A 6,000-nucleotide genomic window follows, 5' to 3' on the forward strand; every position below is an offset into this window, starting at 1 on the left:
TATCTTATCACTTCAAACCTTTGAGGATATCTGACTGTAGTGCTGTGCTGCTATTACAGACTATTTCAATATTTCACAGGACAGTATTGCTGTTATGGAGCATTATTTGGAAACAGGCAGACACTGTGATAGAAAATGGTGTTGCTCCTATAGGTTGTTATTAGTCCATGTGCACATTAGTATGATGTACGCATGTTGCTCTCAGGGACAGCTGTTATGCATTGTGTGCACTAAATAATACAATTGCAATTGTATTCTTAGATTTTAGCACTATTTTTCACCTCAAAGCCTAATTACTCTGATAAATAACGGTGAAAACCTACTGTTCTTTTTGATCCTGTAATATGCATGTGATATATCTTGCCGAATTGCTCTGGAAAACAGTAGTGAATTTTAAATTATGATCTCCTGATCGTGAACACATGGTCTCTTCTCTCCCACCACCCTGTTTCACCAATCCCATTACAGTGATGATCATCACATGTTGTGCAATGCCTCCCCCGAGGAAGCACTTCCGTGCTCCAACCAGCTGCTCCATGACAGTACAGGATCAAGTCTCACCCATGCGAAGCCTGGGGTCCTAACCAGCGACAGCATGAGAGCTGAGATGGGTAGGGAAGCTAATTTAATGAGACTACATATGCACTTTTTTAGTAAGCAGGACTAATTAGTAATCTATCAGCTGTTTCTTGTCAGAGATATAGAGAAGCAGGTCTTTGAAATTAATCATCAGCGCTGGTAGAGTAAGCAGATCCTGTAAGCAGAGCTGGGAGTGAGTGCACCTCATGGTCAGCATAGTTAAAAATTGTGGTGTTGTTTTGCTTAATTTTCACAATAGGGAACAAACAAAACAGACCTACCATATACAAGTAAGGCACACTTCAGTGATGAGAGATATACTGCACTGGTAGGCCACAGTCTGCAAGGGTTTCGTCTCTTCTCATTCAGGGTGGGGTGGGGTGGGGGGCACATCACGTTAAAAGGGCCATAATTAACAACACTGTAACACTGACCACACACACACACACACAGACTAACAATTCCAGAGAGAGCCATGGTCACACACAGATGCTGGCATTCTCAGTGCTCGACAATCAATAGTTCACATAGATAACAATTGAGAGGGGAAACCACTGAGAAGCAGAGACTGTGACCGAGACAGAGAGAGAAAGGGGGAAGCAGGGATGGAGAGAGAGAGGGAGAGAGAGAGAGAGAGAGAGAGAGAGAGAGAGAGAGAGAGAGAAAAGGAAAAGGTAGTCATTAACAGACCCTGTGGTAATTGGCTTGTGTGTTAATAACTGTCAAAGCTTCAATGCGCAGTTGTCATTCATGCTGAGCGTGTCTGCCTGAAGGCACAGAGCCATCACACCAGCAGCATGGCGAATCTTTGCTACAGGGGACATGGAGCCCCACTGGAAGGACTAGACAGGGGTCGCTGTGCTCTCTGGGTGACAACGCTCCCCCTCTCCCCTGTTACCCAAACATTCACACCCCCACAACATGACAACATAAACATTTCAGGTGCTGTACAAGCATACGATGCCTTCTCTCAGACAGCCACGCCTAGAATGTCTGTGCTTCAATCTGATTGGTGAATGAGTTTGCCCCTCCCAAAAGTGGACTGACAGGGGGAAGCTCTAGGTTGAGAGAGTAAAGAGAAGACCTTCGTGGCTCTTTACAATGTGAATCACAAAATAAAATGGGTTTAAAGAGTCTCTTGAAGGGCACCTTGGACTCCTCTCTGAAAAATAATATGCCGTTTTAAATGAATAAAAATTGAATAGGTATATCTAATATATCTAATATATCTAATTTAAGAAAGGAAATCTAATTGTAGAAAGAAAATGTTATTAGGTTTTTATGCAAAATGTCAAAAGGTATTTGAAAATGAATCCCGGGAAAGGGGTCTAGTTGGACATACAAAACTCACACCAGGTAAAATAAACTTAGGTCGATTCACAAACATTCGGTGAGTCCAAACAAACTTTCCCTGTGTTTTATGCTCTCATTGACCATCCCTGGATGTCTTGTAAAGCATCATTTTAAACAGGTCGTCATAAAGCAGAAGTGCTTAGAGGCACCCCAGACACAAATAAAAAAAGCAGTGTTTTAATATTTGTAGAGCTGTCATAAAGGCTTTATGAGCAGGGCTCTAAAAAACATTAACTTTTCAGCAAAGATGATGGAGTAGGTTTTTATTTATTTACTTATTTTTATGAGCGGGTTCATATTTTTCCAGGCAACCCCCCCAAATGTTTCCCACACTCCCTGCCTCCATTGGGACTCCTGGGAGCGCGGCACGGTCACGTAACCCCGGCGGCTCTGGGGCGATTTACACGCTCTCAGAGGCTGGCGGGACTCAAGCCTGCACTTGTCTTTCATTTCCTGAAGAAACGAGTGCTGATCCAGGATGTCACTTGAGGGGGGGGGGAGGAGACACATTTTGCGCGTTGGTTTTAATTCGGCGTGTTGTTGTGACAGCACCAGTCCTTCCTCTTGTTATTCCAGCTGGAGTCAATTCACAGATACACATTAGTGGATGGTTCCGCTAATCGTTGAACTGCGTGTGTATACAGCAGAAAGATCACAAAATGGCTAATGGGAGCACAACAGCTACGCCTACCTGTGAACTGGAAATTGGCTGCACTCGCTGCCTGCGCCCCCCTCCCTTAAGCATGATTCTTGTTCAGTCTGCCCTGCCCAAAAACAGACGTCCTACCCAAAGTCCCACAGTGTCCATCTTATCAACAATGGGCCCTGTGAATGATAGGGAGCTATATTTCACACAGTGGTGGAATGCACCACTTCATTCGCAAACTATTCAGGCCTGAACTGAGACTAATCGCTCTCGTCCTCCGGACAGTTTTTGAGGAGGCGTGCATTATTGGGACTGTGGGCCTCCGAGATCTGTTGCTAAATTGGAAGACTGCAGTCTCTTAGCCTTCCCATTACAAGTTCGATAAATCATCATTACAGAGAGAATACCCCTTCTCTCTGAATGACAGGCATCTGGCAGCCTTATATCGGTCACAAATAAGAGCTGCTGCACGGAGACGATGAGATCGGAGAACCCTGATATACAAGAGGTCATCCATCAAAAATGAGGCACTTTCTCGGCTTTATCTCGTCTCCGCTTTGTATGCAAAAGTTCTAAATTGCGTCTGCCCCATGGCTGACTTGGGATCAGTTGCCTTGCTGTGGCCGGACGAACCGGGAGGGGCGGCGGCAGGCGGCGCGGGATTCGGTCTCTTGGTGCCGCAGCGCCCCGCCCAGCGGGGTTCTGATGGACCCCATCACCGAGGTCCGGTAATGAGATGGGAGAGGCCCCGGGGCTGGCTCTGCATTTCAATGAGCCGGCGCTCCAGAGAGCCGTGAGGGCCGAGTGAGAGGCGCGCAGCTCCTGTGATCACTCATTCTCAGCGCCCTCTGCTCCAGTTTTCCCGGCTCATGCGGAGGGGACGCGAGGCAAGCGGGACCGCAGAGGGGAGCTCAAAGGAGCGGAGAGGAGCAGAAATTAGCGGGGAGGGGCACAAGAGGAGCAGAAACGGGAGCAGAGAGGAGCGCAGACAGGAGCAGACAGAGGAACAGAAACAGGAGCAGAAACAGCAGAGAGGAACGGAAAAAGGTGCAAAGAAATAGCAGCAGAGAGTAGCACTAGAGGAGCAGAAACAGCAGAGAGTGAGAAGCGGAAACACAAGCAGAAAGAGAAGCAGGGGGAGCACAGGGAGGAGTGGAGAGATAGGAGGACAGAGAGGAGCAGAATCAAGAGCAGAAATACCTTATGAGCAGAGAAGAACTGCGCTCCAAAAAGCAACAGTAGAAAGAGATTAGAACAGATGCAACATTCACACAGACAAGGTTCGTGGGAAGCACAAGAATGGGTTAATGTGCCTATATGCATACAGAAAGCCCTTCAGAATTCCAGCCACGACAACTGTCACGGACCATGAGCCACTCGCAAGGACTGACAGTCAGAGAATGGCACAAAAACAAGAGCTACCTCTTTCTATCTCTTTATCGCTGCCATTATTTGTGAAGAAAGGAGTAAAATCACCACTAGGAAATGGAAGCTCAGTTAATCAAATCAAAACGCAAATGTGTCAGTCACACCCGCCACACCCAAACGCATGTCTTTGTCTCCTGCCAAGTCCCTCTCCTGATATTCACACCACCATTAACTCCGCCTGGCGAAAGCCAACTCTGCCTTGACGGGCAGTCATAGGATTTGACTAGCCAACCAAATAATTGCTTCTCTGATTTCTTTTTTTTTTCCCACCCCCTTCCTGTTCTTTTTTTTTATTATTATCCCCGAGAAACATGTAAAGGGCAGCGATAATTGAACGATCTGGCAGTACAATATTTGGGCTATGGAATTAATTTCTGAGCGCTGGACTGAAAAAAGGCTTCAGCGCGCAGTAACTGTGAAGTGCAGAGCAATGACGGCAAGACAGGAAACCAGACGGAAAAGCCAACATCAAGGGATGCGCTGCGGCTTGGAGAAGCACGTCCACAAAATGGCCCTCAGATTCTGTGCGTTTTCTCCCCATTGCTCGACATTTTGACCTCAATGTTCCACAGACCAATGAAAGTGAACAACGGCTCTGAACAGGGATACGGGGAAAATGACACGCCAGGCTGCATTCAGCTGACTTTGTTCGCTTGGACGTGCACGCGTCCCTGTACGTACAGTCACAAGGACGCACACTTTTGTTTTTTTTGTTTTTTGTTTTTTTTTGCTTTCTTCCATTTCTAATTAATACCCAGTCTTAGCAGCACAAATAATCCCCAAATGAAAAGAAAAAAAGGGAAGAAGAAGAAAGCCGCTCCAGCCTTTTGATCACAGAGCCGGAGACAGTCTCCCAATCTGGATGACACCAAACATGACAGTTAGGACTGTCACCGATTTCACATCTTTTTTTAATGTTCCGTGGCGCTTTGAAATTCAGACAGATCAGACCGAGTCCCAGCTACAGGAGGATTCTGTACACTCCTAGATGAAGAAAGAAAAGCTAAGCGTCTCCCATATAAAGCAGACAATTAAATGTAGAAAATAATTCCTTGCAACAGTGATAATAAAAAAAACGGTATAACATGTCCCTGGTTTTGCTCATGGAGTGGCTCATGGAGTTGGGAGTCTATGGCTGCACTGCAAAAAATCCAAATCTCACCAAGCATATTTGTCTCTTTTCAAGTCAAAATATCTCTTTACACTTAATATAAGACACAGTCACCAAACAAGCAAAATTTCCTTGAGCTACAAGGAATTGTTTTTAGACGGTGCATCTTGAATATCTGTGTATTTCCACTAGTTCCATTGGCAGATTTTTTCACTTATTACTAGCAAAAAACACCTTGTATTCATTATTTTATTTCTTATTTTTGAAGGGCTATTTTTTTGCAGTGTGCAGAACAGTATTTGTGCAGTCAGTGTGTGTATTGGTAGATTTTCCATTAATATTTTCACTATATTTTTCTACAGTAGATGTCCAGGTAGATGTATCAACTTGCTCCTTCTGATAATAAAATACTTGAAAGTGTACTGATCTGTGGTTCAATCTGTTGTTCTCTAGTGAGAACAGTTTTCAAGTCTTTACTGTAAAAAAGAAATCATGCTTATTCATCATACTCATTGAAGATATTAATTATAAACTACACTTATATGGATATTCCTAATAAACTCATAAATACCAGTGAAGTAATCTTTGATTATGTTTTAAAAATATTAACTCAGAGCAGGACACAAGCATGCACAACCCATAGGAAATGCTGCTCTGATTACCGCTGTAGCAAAGACCCATTTTATATTCAACAAACTACAGAAAAAATAATACAGCACATCCATAATTCAGCTTCTTACTGTGTAACTCCCCGCGGAAACAGTCGCTCTTGGCTGTGCACGAGAATATGTAATTGTGTGTGAAATCGACGCCACTGTTCATACTTCAGCTTTTTGACTACATTTCGTGATTGTCGCTGGCACTCTCTATCACCAAATCACAT

The sequence above is a fragment of the Megalops cyprinoides genome, chromosome 18, assembly GCF_013368585.1.
Source record: "Megalops cyprinoides isolate fMegCyp1 chromosome 18, fMegCyp1.pri, whole genome shotgun sequence".
In the NCBI taxonomy this organism is placed as follows: domain Eukaryota; kingdom Metazoa; phylum Chordata; class Actinopteri; order Elopiformes; family Megalopidae; genus Megalops; species Megalops cyprinoides.